We start from the raw sequence: 20,652 nt of genomic DNA, 5'->3' as shown, positions 1-20,652 counted from the left end.
AAGCCCAGAAAGGACCCGGGCTGGTGGCGGGGTGGGTGTGGGAACCAACCCTGGGGTGCAGGACTCGCAGTCAAGTGTTAAGTCCTTGTAGAGAATCTGTCACAATCTACCTGTTGACTGAGCACTAGTCATTTCAAAGTCAAACCAAGCTAGGTTATACATCCTGTCTCTGATAGTTTTTAGAAGTGTGTTCTAGGACCATGCGTTTATCCTTAGGGAGTCTTCACGTCTGTATCTGTGCAACGGGGATGGCAATGTCTGCCTTAGGGGGCTGTGATGAGGATTAAATTAAATGAGAATAACTGTGTAAACCAGCCAGCCTGGTTCCAGGGATACAACATGTGCTAAATATAAATTCACACTATTTCTGCTTCCCCTCTGCATCCCTTAGGTTTTCCCTCCTTTGCTGAAAATATCTGCCTGGCCCCTTTCAGTTTCTCTGCCACAGAGTGGGCAGAAGCCTGGCAGCCAGCCCCATTGTGGCACAGGTGAGCTCCTGGCAACAAGCTGGCCAGGGGAGTGGCTGGGAGCAGAGTCCAGGGCACTGGGCAGAGCTGATTATGGGAAGAAGAGCACCATCTTTAAGAGCTGCCACGGGAGCCAGGAACCCCCAACCCCTGCAGGAAGGAACTGTTAATTGTGTCATTAATAATACTTAGCATCATCCCCATGCTTTTCCAAGCTAATTAATTCTGCTCCATATCCTGGAAAACAAATGACTGGGTGTGTTGGAGACAAGCTTCTGTTTCTGAGATAGGAGGGCAGAGAAGCATGTCCTCTGTAATGAGTGGGGGAAGGAAAAAGCTGCATTACCACTTCCTAGGGCCAAGTTACCCAGGGTGCAAAGAGGGCACTTACCCACCAGCCCCTTACCCAGTGGGGACTTACTCTCTATGCCCAAGACTCACGTCAAGCAGGAATAATCACCCAAGGGTACAAAGAAACAACAAGGCCCACCCACCCTAGGACACATTGCCCAGAAGCGGCAGATATTGTAAAGCTGGTAGCATGGTCTGGAGATAAAAATTTATCCGTCTTTCCCCAGAACACAGGTTCAAGCCCATGTGCCATAGGTCACATGTGTCGTTAGCTGGTCAGCTTGGCTGCCCTGTAACTCAGTGGAGACTGACTCTTACAGACCAGAATCGGGGGGTGCCAAGAGCCCAACCCAGTTCCCTCCCTTCACGGGAGGGCAGCCTCAAATGTGAGACACAAAAGAGGTGGACAGGGAGACAGCTACCATACAAAGAGAAGCACTCAGTTATGGGACACAAAGAACCTGTGGGAGTCTGAGAGGTGTGGGGAGGGCTGGTGAGAGAAGCCCTGGTCAGGTCAGTGCCGGACTTACAGGTCAAGGACCTAACTTGAGGTCAGAGGAAGCATTTCTCAGGCATGAACTTTCAGGAAGCTCCTGCCCCCGTGAGATTGATTCAGTAGGTCTGGGTTGGGGCCCCAGAACCTACATGTCTAGCAAGCAGGCTTCACCGATTCGGGACACCCACAGTCTTCTCTGTGGGTGGCGTGGGAGGTCCTAGGGCCCAGGCTGACCTCACGCGTTCACTCTGACTCTGGCCTGTTCTGTTTGCAAGGAAATCCCAGAAGGGACAGCACCTGTTGTGTGAGGGGCATGGTGATGCAGGTGAAGTTTTCTTATCTTCTTCCAGCATGCCACCTTTTTAAGTCTAGAAAAGCTCCTGAAAGATAAATTTCCAAAGATTCTGTGCCTTGAGGGAAGGAACACATCTAATCTGAACGCATATCCCAGCTCCTAGCACTGTTCAGGCAGAGCACACATGCTTGTTTAATTAATGGAACTGATGCCATTTCTTTTCTGAAAAATGTCCTGTGCAAATGTTAGATGCCATAATGGTGATTTGTATGGTTGGTTATAACCTGCCTAGGTGACTCCCTGCTCTACTTTCCCTCTTTAATCAGTCCCTAGCTATTCCAGGGTTACAGTTGGCACAGAGACCCATGATTTCATGTGTTTGTTGCCTGTGTGGGGTCTGTGTGGTCACCACAAAGTGCAATGGACATAAGAAAACTCAGGTGTGTGACGTTGCTAGTTATTAATTATAGAATCCTGGGGAAGTGACCTATTGGGTCCATTACTTCAATTACTTCTTTAATAAAGTGGGGCAATTAGATAACTTACTCATTGGTTCATTCACTCAATAAATAATAATCGAACATAGCTTATTTTTTTTGCAGGAGGGGAGCAGGCCATGGGTATGATGCAGCCCATTGGAGGCTCAAAGACTACACACAGACTGCTATGCACTCTCCTGGTTGCAGGGAGCCAGTGGTCTCAAAGGCACACTCTGTCCCCATCCTGAGGACATAATGATGAATAATGAGACCACCTACTCTCCACACAATCACCTATATACGAAGTTTGGAAGCCTCTTGGCACTGTCCTGCTTCTGCATACTCCTATCAATCATTATGTCTAGATTATTCAATTGCCTCAATAAACCTATGGTCAATTCTCTCTTCTCCATTCCTGTTATGCACAGATAGCTCAACCATCTCCTAAGTGGTCCCTGCCTCTTGTATGACCGCTAAGGGTTCTTACTCTTCCCTGGCCCTCACCTGAGCTATCTCAAATGTCTGTCTGATTCAATAACTACTGTTTACATGCCCTCCCTGACTCCCTTGAGTCACTAGACAATAGCAGTAATCCTTAAGATCAATTGCTTACTATGTACCAGGTATTGTTCTAAAGCCTTGCATACTCTAACTTATTAACTCACAGCAACCACATAAGTAGGTTCCATTATTGTCCCCACCTGTGCTGCTTATCACTGTTCCCTGTCAGCTCCATCCCTGCACTCCAAGGTTCTCCTTTAATCTGCAGGGTGTGGAAGCCTGCAGACTACATTTCCCAGACTCCCAGACTGCCTTCAGGTTGGGCTCTGCCAAAGGAAGGTGCTGGGGAGAGGCTGGAAAGCCAGAAAAAGGGAGAAGTTCATTTTTTATTTTTGTGCATTTTTATCTCTGCATCCGCCAGTGGCAGCAGTATTAGTGGGCATGCAGCTCCTGACCTCCTCAGCTGCAGGGACCACCTGAGAGCAGTAGCAGCAATGGCACCTCCAGGGCATGCCGGCTGGGCTCCTGCCAGGCACTGGCAGGTTTCCGCACCCCCCTCTTTGTTATGCTCTTCTCCCTTGTACTCTTCTACTCACTCCAAAAGACTGTAACTCATTAGCTGCATTAAACTTTCTCTGCTGGAAATACCTGCAATACATTCTGTTTTCTTGACTGCATGATGATGGATATACCATTTAATATGTGAACCACTGAGGCACAGAGAAGCTAAGTAACTTATCTCAAGTTAAACAGCTAAGGAGTACTTGAAAGCACAGATAAAGGGGGAATAAATTCCAGATACTAAATTAAATCAAAGCTCCTTAAGCACGTCATACAAAGCCCTTTGTATTTGTTCTCCTGTCTCCAGCCACATCTCACTGTCTGGTTGTAGAGTGACACCTAGTAGGGGATTGCACACTGTTGTCTTTGTTGCCAAATGAAAGAATGAATGCCAAATGCACCGTATTTGTATAAAACTCCAGCAGGATCTGCGCCTATAGCAAGTGTTGGATGGATCAGTGAGGGAATACATAATAAACTAATGAATAAACTGCAAGCACACAACAAATCAACCTGAGAAGCAATTCCCTACCTCTATATTCTTTCCAGCCTGAGTATCAGAGGCTGCTGCATGCAAGACACCGAACGTTCATAATCCTTACACAGAGTCAGCGTACAATGCATACACATTTGTTAAATGAATGAATCAAACAAGTAAAAATGTGATCAATCTAGCCATGACTCTGATGTTTAAAATGCTAGTTTATCAAAATACAAAATTTTCCAGGAGTACAGCACAAAAGAAAACCACTGCATTTTCCTAAAAACAAAAACCTCTAGAGCAGCCTCCAGATAATTGGACGTTAATATCTCTAACAAAGAAAAAAAAGAAAAAGAAAGAAAAACCACAGTTAATCTCAGGGGATATCCTGTATGAAAAAGGGAAAAAAAACAGTGAGTCATGGATTCTAACCTGTTTATAACCTCTTTATAACCTGGGTCCACAAATTATCTGTTGCTAAAGAAGAAGAAAGCCATTAATCTCCCAACTCAGGGAGCAATTTTACATTTTGAATAAAAACAAAATAAACAGCATTAAGGAGGGAAATAAATCAGATACGCAGTAATTAGCTTGAAAGAGTCGGATTTTCCTGCCTAACACTCTCTTCGGAACTTAAGCCTCATCCATCAAAGTGAAAGTGTGGCCAGTGACAGGGAGATTTTCCATTCCCCTTTCAGACAAAATTACTCAGTTGCTCTGAATAGTAAATTGACAAAACCCAGAAGGGAGAGCGGGAGTGATAGGATTATAGTAGAGGTGGGAGCGGATGCTTAATAAAGTTTGGTGAAGCTCTGACTCCTGCACTTTTAACCTCTTAGCTTCTTTATTCATTAAATTATTCACTTTCTATCTGTGAAATCTTAGAAGACCTGGGATTTTTTTTTTAATAGACTCTAAAAGGGACCTTATTCTATTTTCTAACACAGTGTCCTTATTTCACAGATGGAGAAAGCTCAGCACAGTGACAAAAACTGACTTAAGTCTGTACAACAAAATCACCTGAAACTCCAGGACCAAAATTCCCCTGGCCATGTGCCTCCCAGCCACCTTCTGCAAAGCTCAGTAAAGACAAAATCACCAATAATATAAAGCAGATCCTTACTTCAGGCAGTCTTTGATTTTATGCAACACTCTCTGGGTAAGAGCCCTCTTTATGCTAAATTATGGAGAAGGTCTGCTTCCTTTGCAGCCTCCACCTTCTACATGTTTCCTCAGGGCATTTTCTTTCCATTCAAAAACCCTCACCAGATTCCGCCATCACTCACTTGCACCTTATTCTGAATTCTAATCATCATGTTTTCTCTGTATATTATTTTAGAATGTCATGTCAGAATAATTTTTTTTCAGCAACAGTTTGGTAACTAATTTATTTGAGGCACAGACATAATAAGTCTTCAGATATATTTACAAATCCTTGTATAGGATTTTTTAAAATATTGTGAATAGAGCTCTGGAATAGCTTGTCCCTTTCCACCATTCCAGCTATTATCAGTCTGGGTCTATCTAGCCAAAGCTTAATAGTATCAATAGAAAGAGCAGAGAGATGTAGAAAGATTAAGGATCTCATTAAAGCACTGATTTCTAATAATAACAATAATTTAAAAGCTGACTCTAAGTTAAATTCCATCAATAATGAATAGTCATAGTTCATACAACAAAAAGCTATTTAGTCATTTAAAATGATTGAGGGAAAAATATGTACTGACAGAAAGATGTTTAAGGTGCATTTTAATTAATACGGGGAATGTGACGATTAGTCAAATAGCATTTATGATGATTCTACTTTTTATAAAAACAAAAACAAACAACAATGGATTTTTACTGAAAAAAATACCTAATGGTAGTACCAACTTCTGTGTCACATTTTATAATATCATACATGTATTCCTTTGGATAAGAAAAAAACACAATGTTATTGCTGTTATTTTTTATAAATATAAAGAAAAGCTACCCAAGAAGTTGCCTGGCATAATTAGAGAAACAATGTGAGAAATTCCATGTGAGTGTCTGCAGTGAATATGTGACTTCTGGGGAGAAGGAGGGGCCAGGTGGTCCTTGCTCCCACTACAGCACTGCCTTTATTTTACAAATTGGTTTTGTTTGTTTTCACATATGAGGTTCTCCTTGAACAAAAGTTCCCAAGGGCAGATACGTGCCTGTTCTGCTCACTTTCCTTTTTTCTAATGACTGGAATGGGTCCTCATCTGAAAATATTTTCTTTGTGTGGACAAAAGTAGGAACATCAACAATTACTGAGAGGCTTTGATGTATCAGAGGTTGTCTTAGGACTTTGTACAAATTCTGTCTTGTTTATTTGCCATCCAGGTCTGAGAAGCAGGTGATTTCCACTCATTTTAAAATGCAGGAGTTGAGGCTCAGAAAGGTTCCGTGACCCGTCGGTGTTCTTGCAGGGAGACAGTGGTGGGGCTGAGAAAGGAGCCCAGAGCTATGTCCTGTCTTCTTGCCAGCACCCCCAGTGTGGTCTACCAGTTTGGCTGGTGTTCTGGGTTGTACTATGCCACCTTCTCCTCCCCAAAGTCATATGTTCAAGTCCTAACCTCTCAGTCCCTCAGGATGTAGCCTTATCTGGGGATAGGGTCTTTACAGGGGTGATCAAAATAAAATAAGGTCATTCTGGTGGGCTCTAATCCAACATGACTGGCACCCTTATAAGAAGGGGAAATTTGGACACAGACATGTACAGAGGGAAGACGAGGAGAAGACACAGAGAAAACACCATGTGGGTGTGAAGATGACCACCTACAGGCCAAGGAGGAGGAGGCCTAGGCCAGATCCTTGTGTCCCAGACCTCCAAAGGAGCCAATCCTGACAACACCTTAATTTTGGACTTCCAGACTTTAGAGGGATGAGACAATTAATTTATGTTGTTTAAGCCACCCGAGCTGTGATACAATGTTACAGCAGCTCTAGCAAAAAGGTTGCCTCATGGACATACAGAATGTCAATTTGATGGAAGAAAGGATACCCTGAAGAACACAGGGAAGTTGGGGCCATTACATGGAGGCCAAGATTTTGAGGAGTGGAATGGGGGAGAGGAAAAATATGCCCAGGAGGAAAGAGGCTCCACAAAGCTCTGCTGCCTTCCTATCCACATTGCCTATGCCAGCCCTGCTACTGGGAATAAGTCCACAAGGCAAATTATTCAGGATCATGTGTACTGGGGCCAGAAATGCATTATTTAATTTTTGCAGCAGATGTACCTTTTTAATTTGGTTTTGTTTTAGGCTAAAATTACAATATTAAATTTTAATATTCAAACATTAGCATGAGTTTGCATTCCCTGAACGTCCACCCACCTCCTTCCTCCAGCATATTCAGAATCAGGATAGGGAAGGACCAGACATGGCATGCTGGAAAGAGGATCAGGCTACGGTGGCTGGTCCTGTCCCTGCACAGGAGTGTTCATGTGACCTTGATCGCATAGCTTCACTCTTCTGAGGCTCTGTTCCATCCACTGTCGAGTGATGGAGGTGACCTGGGTGTTCTTTAAGCTTCCTCCAGCTCAAACTATCTACAGGTCTATTTATCTCTAGAGACTAGATGGAGCTAAATACAGATCAACAACAGATGGCTATTCAGAAACTGAGTCTTTATCTATATCTTTGCATCGTCAGAGCCCGGAGGGGTCTTGGAGAGTCATGGAAAATGAGCATCTCCAAGTGTTGATAGGTGTTAGATGGAGCAGTGTCTCTATAGACCTAAACAAAGGAAAGTTTGCAGTGCCTGCTCCTCATCCTCTTTTACAAATGACAAAATACAAAAGATACATGTATGCTAAAAGATAATGATTTTCTGACTGCAAAAGTTTGGATTGTTTATTGAAGCGTCTTTGATTGCAGGCATGACTGTATGTGTGTGTGTGTGTGTGTGTGTGCGCGCGCCTATGTAACATATGCAGGTGCCTCAGTTTCCCGTTATCTCAAGCAGATTCTTAGTCTTTCTCTGGGATAATTAAGCCTTGAAAAGAAGGTGCTTTAGGAATCCTTCCTATTCTCCATTCTCAGGGCTGCCTCTTAATTTCTATTTTTGGTGAGAGTATAAGTTGGTGTCACACAGTACTTGGATCTTCTCTACAGCCCTAGGAGTTGAGAGTCTCTCTGTTGTGACTGGTCCTCACTGTAGAGAAATTCCTCACTGTAGAGAAATTGTGTAGACTTGACTTATCTCTCTTCTGGCCCCCTTCTTGATCAGCCCCATTGGTTGAATCCAGCAGAATGCAAAACTACGAGAAGTTTGCCACTGAAGAGTCAGGTAATGCCAGAAGACTACTGTGACATTGTAAGAGCAAATGATGACTTTTCAGTGAACTTAGAAAGCTCCTGAAAAATGTTTCTATTCTTAGACCTTAGACAGGAGGGTCACACTCTTTGCCATCTACCATAACCTGATCAAGGGAGTGACATCCCATTACCTTTGCCATATTCTTTTGGGTAGAAGAAAGTCACGGCTCCAGGGTAACTCATAGGGAATTACCTTAGGATGTGTTGACTACACTATGATTCTTCAGTGACTTTGAACCCCTTCCCAGTCCTGTTCTTCTGCTTCCTCCCTCCATAGCACAGCAGCAAATGTGGTTCACCGACCTGGAGGACTGGAGGAAGAGATGTATGAGCATTGCTTGGCTTTTCTTCTTTGAGTTCAATAGTTTACATAACACCACCAAATTGGGAGTTTCTTAAGTAAGCAACTGAACAAACAATAAAAATGATTACCACTTAGAGTTATTGAGTATTTACTGTGTTCTATGAAATGTACTAAATACTTCAGTTATTTCAGAAATAAAGTAGGTTCCTATTATTAATCTCATTTTGTAGATTAGAAAGTGAGGATTCAGATCAAGACAACTGAGCAAGATCTATCTGACTCAAGAGCATTATTACATTAAAAGTAATAAGTAAAAAACCGTGGAATGCTTAATAGGTCCCAGGCATTGTTCTGTGGGTTCTACATATATTAATTAATCATTTAATCATTTCCAAAATGGAAGTCAGCTTCTAAAATTATATTCTAAATTCTGAAACACAAATTATTCCTTTTATAATCTCCTCTTTTTAGTATGGGTAGAAGCCACGACTTGCTTCTACACAACAGAATATGGCAAAGGTGATCAGATGCCACTCCCTTGATTAGGTTATGTTATATGGCAAAGAGTGTCTCTGCTCTTTCAGATCTAAGAATAGAAGCATTTTTCAGGAAACCTGTGAGTCCACTGGAAAGACATCATTTGATATTACAATGTCACAATACTCTTCTGGCATTTAATCATTTAATCAAATTAATCATTCGAGCTGCATAGCACTCCTATGAAGTAGGTACCACTATTAACCCCATTTCATATATGAAGAAATTGAAGGTCAGAGAGGTTACTTAACTTGCCTTAGATCATGCAGCTGGTAGGTGGCAGAACTAAAATTAACTCAGAAAGTATGGCCTCAGAATTTGTGCTTTTAATTTCTATGACTGTTTAATTTTTGGAACTATCTCAAAGGAGAAAGAGTGGGTCTTAGTATATATATATATATATATATATATATATATACATATACTTAGTATATCTACCCTCCCAAGGGCTAGCACAATAAATAACTCATACTAGACCCTTGCATCTATGTGCTATCTAAAGAAAGGGTGCATGACTAACAGAATGAGAAAATGAATAAAATAAAACATTACTCATTGAAAATTATCTTCTCCATTTTAGAAGCAACACACTTCATTTGAGTTGTCTTGTCAAACAGAAACAGACTTAAAACCTTCTGAAATATTCTCATGAGAGCAGTATTTTAGACATTTAATCCAAACAGAGAAGAACAACAACTAGAATTCTAAGCTATGAGTTCAGATACTGGTTAATTTGACTGAATATTTGATGATATGAAGTAATTACTGTTGTATTGGTTTCCTATGGCTGCTGTAACACATTACTACAAACATAGTGGCTTAAAACAACACAAAGTTATTATCTTGCTGCTCTGGAATTTGAAGTGGGTCTCACTGGGCTAATATAAAAGTATCAACAGGATTTCATTCTTTCTGGAGGGTTCTGGAGGAAAATCTGTTTCCTTGCATTTTCCAGTTTTTATATTTTAAACCATTCCTTGGCTCATGATCCCCTTCCTCCATCTTCAAGGCCAGCAGCACCGGGCCCAGTCCTTGTGCTGCCTTCTCTCTGGGTCTTCCTCCTAGCTTCCCTCTTCTCCTTGAAGGATTCTTCTTGTTATGTTGGGTCCACCTGGTAATCCAGGATAATCACCCTATTTTAAGACCAGCCAATTAGCAGCCATAATTCCACATGCAATCTTAATTCTCTTCTACCATGTAACAAATTCACAGGTTCAGAAACTCAGGACACAGGCATCTTTGGGAAGCTATTATTCTGCCTCCTACAACCATTGTTTGCTTCTGCAGGGGAAAATGATAATTGTATTATGGTTATTTATTTTTAATCCTTATCTTTCAGGGATACATATATAGCATGATTTATAGATGAAAAGACAGGATACATGACATTTCCTACAAAATAATACAAGTTAGGAAAGAAGATGGAGACTATAGAGATATTAGATAGAGGTGAAACAAAATTGGCCATGGACTAATAATCATGGAAACTGTGTTTGGTAGTGGTGGCTCACTATGTCATTCTGTCTATTTTTGAATACATTTGAAATTTTGCATAAGAAACAAGATCAGAAACAGTGGAAGAGGAGTCCTCAGGGAAAAGGTTATATTAGTTTATGTAAGGCCAGTGACTATAATGGATAAACCTGTGAAATATTATTGACTCACTACAATGGAAGTTTAATTCTCATTCATATAGAGTTTATTCTCATGTACATAAAGTTTCTCGCTGGTCTAAGTCACTAAAAGATTATCTTGATGCTAACAGGTAGAGTTAGATCAGAATTAGATTTTGTTCTGCCCCACCTAGAGCTGGGTTGGTGGAGGCTTCAATACCATCAACAGTTCCTGGACTTCAACATCAAGCCAGCAGGGCTAGAAATAGACAATTGCCCATGGGCAGTTTTTAATGGGCCAGGTCATCAGGAAGTAGAACACATCACTTCTACCAATAGTCCATTGGACACTCAGTCACATGGCTACACCTAAATGCAAAGGAGCCTGGGAAACGTAGTCTAACTATGTGTCCAAGAACAAGAGAACACTACCTCTTAGGTACACATGGCAGTATCTGCTGCAAGGGCTGAGAGATTGGGAGTGTCAAAAATGAGGAAGAGCACTGGCAAGACAGAAGGATGAGGAAGGGGTGAAGGGTGGCACAGAAGAAGGAAACAGAAGTGAACAGCAAAGGAGAGTTTGAGGGAGTTTGTGGTGAATCGTGTATTACAGCCTAACTCCACTGTCTCTAAAAAAATCTTCAGTGAACTCCATTATTCAGTAATGATTGTGCATGAGTGGATATATTTGGAAAAGGACTAGAACTGAAGAATGAGGACAAAGCTAACACGTGGGTTACAGAATGAATAATTTTAAAGATTACATGCTTCTTCCAATGATGATTCCATTTGTCAAAACATGACTGACACTCCTTTTAGATAACTATCTGCAGAGCCAATTTCCAGCATTTCAAGAAAATCACAGCCTTTTTTTAAAAAAAAGGAAAAGCCACAAAATGAAGGCTCTAGTAATGGTGTACCCAAGATTAAGACCCTGTCTATCAACCGTGTAGTTCTCCTCTAGTGAGGTTAAATATGAGACAAGAAAATGGGAGCCCTGGACCACTCAGAAACTGAGAAGGCAGCGTCCATAAGCCACGTTATGCATTTGCTTTATCTCACAAAATTCACCTAACCCTTCAGTATGATAGCGTCATTATCTCCATTCACAGATGAGGAAGCTTCAATTTCCAGGGCCAGAGAGCTGGCAACTGGTAGAACTAGGAAGAAGTATCTTAACAGTACTGCTAACAGTAGTAGCAGCAATAATAAAAGGTAGTATTTATTTAGCACATCCTATGCACTAAGCAGAAAATTAAGAACTTGACCTGAGTTATTGAATTTTAATCTCAAGACAAAATATGAGCGAGGTCCTAAATACTATTCTCATTTTGTTGATGGAGAAACTGAAGGAGAAAAGACAAATCATTTATCCGACTTTTCACAGCTGTTATGCATTAGGGCTGGTATTTGCACCAGAGTGTTCTGACTGAGTCTGCTGGACTAGCCTCCACTCTCCCCCTTTCCCTACTGTCCAGCTCAAATCCATCTCTGTCTATTACACCCACTGCTTCCTGACAACACATTTGCCATCCACAAACCTCTCTGAATATTTATCTAGTCAGAATATTTTCCCCAGAGGAGAGAATATACATTGGAGCCTTATACCTGAAAAGACTGCTTTAAGGTCCCTTCCATCTGGGTGACCTACCATCCCTATCTGCCTGGGAACCATCCCAGTTTTAGCTCTGAAGGTCTCACATGCCAGAAAACTCCTCAGTCTTGGACAAACCAGGACAGTTGGTCCCCCTACTTCCAACTCTGAAATCAGTGCATTTTTAAACTTTATGCAAGACCCTCTGTTCTAACCTGGAAAGAGGAGGGTCAATTGGACACACCCTCAGAATCCCACCTCTTCTCTCAATTAGAGCTAAGTCACCTACACTATATTCTCTTCTTAATCTACCTCTTATAGCTAGTTAAGGAAAACGTGAAAAATTAGATACTATTTGCGGGAGTGAGAAGTCATAATATACTCAGTGGGTTGTGCAGTTTTATTATCTGTGAAGACTGTAATGGGGAGACATTCCTCATGTTTAGTAAGTCATCTAAGTGGTTCCTCTGACACCAGCCACCATTAGAAAGTAGCAAGTCTCTCTCTGACCTGTGCTGTTTCCAGACCAAGAGAAGTAAGAGAAGCCATGGACAAAAGCCGAGATAAGAAGCAACTCAGAGAGCTGACACAACTTTCTCAAGGGCTGCGCATCTTTCAAAACTGAGGTATAACCTAGATTGGCGACTCAAATGTAACACAGAAGCAAATGAGCTTTGCAGATTCCATAGTCTGAAGTGAGGAATGTTATCAGGGCTTTCCTGTAAAGGAAACATCCGCCTGGGTAAAATCTGAGATTTGAGCAAAAATAAGCATGACCAATTCCCTCACATTACTGCAGTTTCATTTTAGGGTATCATTCCTTTAGCTGGCCACCCAGAACAAAGTATGTCAGCCCTTGTCATAGTTAGCCTGAGCAGCCATAACAAAACACCACAGACTGGGTGGCTTAAACAACCAGATGTTCTCACAGTTCTGGAGGCTGGGAAGTTCAAGGTTACGGTGCTGGTGGGTTCAGTACCTGGGAAGAGCCCTCTTCGGGCCTTGTAGAGGGCCATCTTCTCTCTGTGTCCTCACATACTGGAGAGTGAGCAAACTCTGGGGACATTTCCTCTTTGTATAAGGATCCTAATCCCATTATGGGACTTTGTTTTAATAAACTTTTATGTTGTAATAATTTTAAATTTATAGAACAACTGTAAAAATAGTGCAGAGAATACCTATACACCCTCACCCAGTGTCCACTATGATTAACATCTTACACTACCTTATCAAAGCTAAGAAACCAACATTGGTACATTGTTTTTACCTAAGCTCTAGACTTCATTTGGATTTCACCACTTTTTCTGTTGGTCCTCTTTTTTGTGTTCCAAGACCTGATCTAGGACAGGACATAGAATTTAGTTGGCAGGTCTCTTTAGTCCCCTCTGGACAGTGGCAGTATCCCAGACCTTCTTAATTTTTGATGACCTTGGTGGCTTTGAATCAGATATTTTGTAGACTGTCCCTCAATTTGGGTTTGTCTGATGAAGAAGGCAGCTTTTTATACTATAACACATCAGCCAGGATTTTGATTCTGCTCTGGCTGGGTGGCCCATAATATGTACAGGGTCCTGCCTCACGTTTGTAAAGAATCATCTACTTTATACACAGAATTTCTGTAGTTGGTTTTATCTCCATGGTAACACCAAAATATATCTGGTCTGGAGGAAAGAGCGTCAGCTGAGAGCCATAAAAACCTGGATTCAAATCTTGACTTCATATTTACCAACTTTGGTCTTGGGTAAATCACTTCACTTCTGTGATCCACAGTTTAGTCTTTAAAAAAAAAATGAGAATAAAATGCTGAGTTCATGGTGCTGTTGTAAAGCTAAATGAGCTAGCGTGTAGCACTTGGAATATATGTAGCATCTATGGGTATTTAATGAACATTAATTCCTTACCTCCTCCATTTGTTCTTTTTAGTAACCCCAGAGCCACCTGCCTCTGCATAGCATGTTGTCATTTGTCCCTGACAAGAGTATATGGAAAATGGACAACAGGGTGACTACCCAGCACACACTCCCCTCGGTAGCCTCACCTACGTGATTGTTCCTTTCCTGTAGTAATGGGCCCTGTCTTCTTGGTCATAGGTGAGACGTGTGACCCCCATGGACCAATAATAGGACCCCTCTTCTCTGGCTTAGGTGATTTTTCATAGCCCCAACAATGAGAGTCCTTCCCTGGGATTTTTCCCACTGGAGTTAAGAGAAAGTTTTTGTTCCTTTCTGGTTACACAGTTGTGAGGATAAACTGCTTACGGCCGTGTTCCCTGCCACGCGAAGACAGCTGGCCTGAGAGCAGGAAGCCAGCATACAAGCAGCAGGGCTGAGAGACCGAGGGGGCAGCCAGTGGAACTGCGGCGCTGGGCCCAGCAGTTCCTCAGGTCAGTCCTCCTCCGGCCTTTCCGTAGTTTGCTGACCTGAGCAAACCAACAGCCTTTCTTCCTTAAGCTACTTCAGATTGTGACTTTGTAGAGTGCCATGAAAAGGATCTACAGCCTGTCTTGTGGATTCGGGCGCCTCCTGCCCTCTGTTCTAGGGGCCTTGCTTCATAACTTGCTGTCATTTTCTTCCTTCTCCCACGGCCTGGTTGGTGTGGGAGTTAAATGCCTAAATGTCTCTGGCGGACACAGTCTGTTGAAGGAGCAAGAATGAAAAGCTCTGGGAGTGGGTCTGTGAGAATGCAATGAAGGGAAATGACGCTGCGCACAGTGTCACATAGCTGTTCAGCACATAGACTCCAGAGCCCACCGTATCTGAGTCCACGTCCTGCCTCTGTCACTCGTTTGTATAACTTTAGGTAACCTGCTGAACTTCTCTGAGCCCCCGTTTTCTCATCTAATAAATGAAGATGAGAATATCTTTTCCATGAATGTTTTGTGTGGATTTAACTATGTGGGTGATGTCACGCATAATACCGGCTGCATTGCTGATCCTTAACTTTATAATACCAGTTATTTACAGGGAGAATTAAAATGTGGGTAAGCCATCTAAATCCACCAATTAATCCTCCCCTCATGAAAGGTGGGATAGTGGGGCTGTGAGTCTGTCCTGTCCTGATGTGCTGTAGCACACGTGAAGTGTTCTTGCCAAAAGAAAAAAAAACCCTGAATCTGAACTACATCAATCCTCTCGGGCTTTCTGATAGGAATAGGACATGGGATAGAGGAACAGGTTAAATGAAACTAAGGAAACAAACAGACACATCCAGAATGTGGGACATACTAAAAGACAGGTGGCTTGATTTCTGCGATGAGTCAATGGCAGGAGGAAGAGAGAGAGAGAGGGAGATGAGAACAAACTGTGGTTATCCCATGATCTTACGATATTACACTCAACAGAAAGGTACTTGAAAGAATACTGGTGTTAGAACCAAATGACCTGAGCTCCTATCTTGTTTCAGCCACAGTCATTACACAAATAAAATGGGGTGACTCATCCAGGGCTGATAACTCAAGAGCTGATGTGAGGTCCAAATGAGACACTGTTTATGAAATTTGTAATATAAAATTTTATGTGTTTATATAATACAAAATTTTATAGACATTGTCTCAGTTAAATACCTGTACAGAGAGTTGCTGCAATGCATGCCATCTCTCTCCCTTTGCTCATAATGTCCCCATGTGTTTCAAGCCAATCTGTAGCCTGTCCCTCCATCCATTCATCCATTCAGTCATCAGACATGTATTGCATGTCTATACGTGCTCACATGGAAGCACTTACAAAGACATAACAAAAATCCCATGCCCTGAGAGTCTTCATAATGCAGTCAAAGTGTCAAAACCACATGATGAAATAAGGGCAGAGGCCACAAAATGTGGCACAAGGGCTGGCAGACATGGTCTCAAACCTCAGCTCTGCCATTATTAGCTGAGTGGGCTATTCTCCACCCTTTAACCCTTACTCTCTGCTCTGGGAGACCCCTTGTCTTCAACAGGCTACTGTGCCCTCTGGACTGAAGCGGGTTTGGCCCCCAGAGGAAGTTGGAGGTAGAGGGGAGAAGGCAGGACAGCTTCCTCCCAGAGCCGTGACTAGGACTGCTGTCTCCTACAACCCAGCGCCCTGCTCCTCTCCCGCTGGTCCTCCAGGCATGAGTCCTTCCTTCCTCCCTGCTTTAGTCCTGGGAGTAGTAACCCTGCTGCTAACTAGCCCTGTGGCACTGTGCTTGTGGCTTCCTAGTACTGCCACACCTTTTAAATAATCCTTTATAAAATTGTTTTGAAGGACTCTCCTCTGAGTGAGCCACCTGTTTCCTGACGGTACCCTCACTAGTCCATGGGTGATCTTGGGCAAGTCTCTTAAATGTTTTGGGTTTTTGTTTTCTCCTCTGTTAAATGGGATGATGTGTAATTGCTTTTTCCTGGTCTGAAGCAACTCTAGTTGAGGAGAATCCTGTGGAATATTGAGCCTTGTAGAACTGGGTATGGGTTTGCTTCCCCTCAGCAAAATAAGGTAGCTTAGGGAAACAGTCTTGGAGAAAGGATTTGTTGCCAGAAGGCAGGCTGGCATCTCACTCCCAAGCTGGACACTTGCTGAGATGTGGAGATACAGAGACTGGTCCCAAGCTGTCCAGTCTTGGAGCATAGTATTCTTGGGAGATCTTAAAGTATGGCATTGAGGGCATAGAGACTATTGCCTAGAGCTTGCCTGGGGAAGACTGAGGGTGACGCTCATCGCAGTTGTCCATCCATGATGGCAGAGCATGAGTGTGTGTGTTTTACCAGGGCCAGGTGAATACCACGGAAGGCAGCAAGTTTAACATATATGCTCAAGTGGAAGGGAAGGGTACCATGACGGGCAGGAAATGAGAGAAGTCACAAGAGGTTAGCCTAGCACGTCACCAAGTCAGGGTCTCTGAGGACCCGTATGAAAGGTGCCACCTGAAAGAACCAACTTTTGGATCCTACCATTTGGAGGGCCTTCAACAGCCAAGATAGCACCACAAACAGTGTCTGCCACCTGATTTCTCACTCTTCTCACCACCCCTGGGAATCTTCATCAGCAGTGAGGTGAGTCAGGTGGGAGGCAGAGCAAGGACTGTTGGAGAAGAGACCAAGTGCCCTATGCCTTTGCTGGTATCCTAGCATCTGGACAAGCCTCACCTGGGCAGAGGGGAGAAGCTTTAAACTGGGTATGAGATTAAATTTTGATGGATTGAACTGGACTAGATGTTTTAATCCTTTAAAGTGACCAGGAAGCTATAAAATCTCCCCAATATGCCACCAGGGGAAGGAAAAGGCAAATGAGTTTGTGAATTTGAAGTCAGTAGGGAGAAAAATACAGTGATTTCTTGATTGTATCAACCAGGTCTGACCAATTTCCAACAAGCCTATTAAATTTACTTTGCAGTATATTTGTGAAGAATAACAGAAAGATCATAAAGTAGCACCTAGCATAGTATATCCTTGTTATTAGTTATTATTATTAAAAATGTTAATATATATGTTGCAAGTGCAAGTTGATAACACACAAAGTAGTCACATTCTGACAAGGTTGATGTAGAAGAGGGGTGGTCCCCGGTGAGCTTCAAGCCAGGATCTGTTGCCAGGGGTCCCCAGGCCCCTGAGTGGCCAGGCTGGTGTCCAGAAGCCTAAGAGCAAAACACAAAAGGTCCATAGGGCCTTTCACAACGACCACTGAACTGTCTGGTCCAAATCCACATCACCAGTTGGTCCCCTTGCAAACACACTTTCCATAAACTCCACCTCACCTGTTAGTTTCTTCTTCCTGGGAACAGCTGCCCTTTCAGAACAATCAAAGTCTTTCCATTAAGACTAGCATACCTAGATTTCTATGTTATTTTAGACTTCATTTTTTCCCCCTATTTAATTATTGCATCCTTTAAAGACAGGTCAGGTGAGTAAACTGACTTGGACCGAACAGGAGAGGAAATGAAGGCTGGTGCATTAAGATGCTTGTCAAAACTCACAACTAGAACACAGAACCTTGCTGGTGCTTCATTCTGTAAGAAGACTCAGTCTCTGAGCACATGCAATAAATGTCTTGGGGGACTTTTGTGAGCCTATTTGTGAGAGTACACAGAAGCCATCAAACTCTCTGTGTAATCAACACGTCCCTTTCTGGCTCTCTGTGTGGCAGGGGTGTAGGGGAAATATTCTCCTTTAACCACTTCATGGCTAGTAATCTGGAGACTCAGAAAGCTAACTGGCATCAGAGTGTTGACTACATCACAGCTTCACCCACCACTAATCCTTGGCTGTGTCACACCCCTCTCCATGCAGTTCTGTCGATGATCTCTGTGCCATGAGTGAGAATCCCAAAAGCCAAGGAGAAAGGAAGTTTTTAAAATATTCCCTGATTTTTGCCTAAAACATAGTGTATAACGTTTTCAGAATGTTTCAACAAACCCTCCAGGTTAGTGGCTCTTAACATTTTGGAGTATGTGTACAACCATGGGAATCTCCTGAAAGATGTGAAAACTCTTCCCCAAAAAAGAAGCCCACAGAAGACAGAGACACAAATCTTGCAGAAATATCGGAAGGCTCGTGAACACTATCCACACAACCTGGCAGAGATCAGTGAACTCCAGGCTGAGATTTCTGTCCTCATGGAAGTGAAACAGCACCTCCTTCTTGAGCACCCTCAGAACATCAGGAAGAACCAGAGGAGCAATGAATCCAAAGTTCCCCTGCCAAGGAAGAGGGGGCAGGAATGAGATGGCTCAGGCGAGTGTCACTGAAGGGTGCCATGTGGGAAATTCTCATCCGAGAACTCCCCAGGCATTTTCCTGCTGCAGAGAGCAATGCCTACTAACACTGAACATTTCAGAGAGTTTGCTTGAAGTCTGTGTTGGGTTCATGATTGTGATTTACATTAACATGGCTCATCATCAATGCACATGAACAAGTACATTTGTCAGCTGATGAATTCTATAAAACCTTTTTTTTTCTGAATGTTTCACTAATGCCTTGAAAGAAAGCTACTCTATGCCTTGTTTCATGGCCCATGATTCCAGCAACCTCTCATCCTCTACTGTCCAGGTTGCATGGGACAGTGACAGGCACGTGTTGGGAACACAGTAAACACAGGTTCAGGGGAGTCCCTGGCTGCAGCCTCCTTGTCAGACCTTAGGTGGGTATCAGTGAGGGAGCCAGGCCTGAGAGCGAGAGGAATCGGGCGCCATCCTGTCCCTTCGAGTAAATGTCACCTTAAGCGACTTTGCCACTGAACAGATTTTGGTGGAAGGAGGGGTGGGAGTCATGGTGGGCAAGAAAGTAAAGACAGGGCTCTCTGACAATGAGATGAATGAAGGCAAAAAGATGCTTACTTTTACAGACTGAGAAAAGTTGACTGGAAAAAGGAAAAATAAAACAAATGATAGGAAACAGATCACAACTGACCTGGAGATGAACTATTTAAGCACCCAGCTCATGGCCCAGTGTTCCTCCGGCTTAGGAAGGCTCAGCAAACCCCTGCAGTGAGAGCTTTTCCCTCTGAGAGGACGTGGTGGGGTGGCTTTGAAATCTCCCTTATAACCATTAAAAGTTGGGGTGAGAGAGCTTGCACTGTCGTGTTGATTTAATAACAGAGGTCATGTTCCTACCTGCACAGCCTTCTCTTCTGCTCTGTTCTCAGGTGTAAAGCTTAAGATCTGTTCACCAGGTGTGAAGCTTAAGATCTGTTTAGACAGAACTGTCTGGAAATGAAGTTGTTCAAATAATGGAGGTAGCAAAAAAAAAAAAAATACAGAAACTACCCTCTCTGCCCCCCAGAGAAAATTGCTCCTTTATTATCATGGCCACTGCCATCATATCATTATGGTTACCTTTCCTGATGCAAAGGTGTTGTCTTATGTGTGTGTATATACATGTATTTGTAGTGTGTGCGTGTGTGTATATACACACACACAGTATGTTAGTCTATGTATGTGTGTATATAGTGTGTGTACATGTGTATAACTTCCCAACAACCCTGCAAATGTAGGAGTTTTTCATTTTCATTTCATATGCAAACACACCAAGGCTTACAAAGGCTAGAGGCTCTCCCCAAGGACACTCACTGAATGATTAACAAAACCAGAATTAGGACCCTGATGTTCCGGGCTCCCAAACCCTTCATGGCTCCATTATCTACTCTATTTCCAATTATTGATTTAACAAGTTATTGCAAATAATGGCTACTACGTGCCAGACACCATACTAGGTGATGAGGACACCAAAATGAAAAGGCATTGCCCTCAGGAAACCCACAGTCTAGTGAAGTTAACTATTGTCTGATGAAATGTTTGGGAATTTGCTTTAACCATGAAAGCACTGTACAAATATTGGCTGCTTTTGTTGAGCTAAAGCAATGTCACTCCCATCTTGCTCCATTTCCTACACAGCTGTGCCAACCTCACACAAAACCTTTGTAACCCTTCTCTTTTCCCCTTGGACTGACCTCCAGGCTACAGGTGAAGTGTCTGATGTGATCTCTGAGCTCCTTTCTGCTGGTTCCCTGTTCACGGTTCCCTGGCTCACTCTGTCCACATAAGCCCTGCTCAGCTGCCAGGATTCCAGGTCCTGCCCTTAAACCTGGGCTGGTCTTGCCTGTTGATGCCTGGACCCAATTTCTGAATGTTGTGACCAGCGACTCAGTGCACTTTTGGAAAGGAAGAAAAAGCAAGGAACTAGGTCAAAAAGGCTCCTTAGA

The 20,652-nt window shown here is 42.9% G+C and overlaps 1 protein-coding gene across 9 annotated transcripts in view; it reads right to left on the bottom strand.

The window, feature by feature from the left end:
* The window catches only part of LRATD2 (LRAT domain containing 2), a 263,088-nt gene that overhangs the window by 215,235 nt on the left and 27,201 nt on the right, over window positions 1-20,652 (bottom strand). The window contains exon 5 of one of the 9 annotated variants that reach the window (XR_005025884.2): window positions 17,432-17,590. The exons of the other annotated variants lie outside the window; for them this stretch is intronic. The gene's annotated coding sequence lies outside the window, so the exon portion shown is untranslated. Of the gene's footprint in view, window positions 1-17,431; window positions 17,591-20,652 lie in introns of those variants that run through there. 9 annotated transcript variants of the gene reach the window in all.

Source organism: Manis pentadactyla, chromosome 3, assembly GCF_030020395.1.
Source record: "Manis pentadactyla isolate mManPen7 chromosome 3, mManPen7.hap1, whole genome shotgun sequence".
NCBI lineage: Eukaryota > Metazoa > Chordata > Mammalia > Pholidota > Manidae > Manis > Manis pentadactyla.
This window is presented reverse-complemented; position numbering and strand designations above follow the sequence as displayed.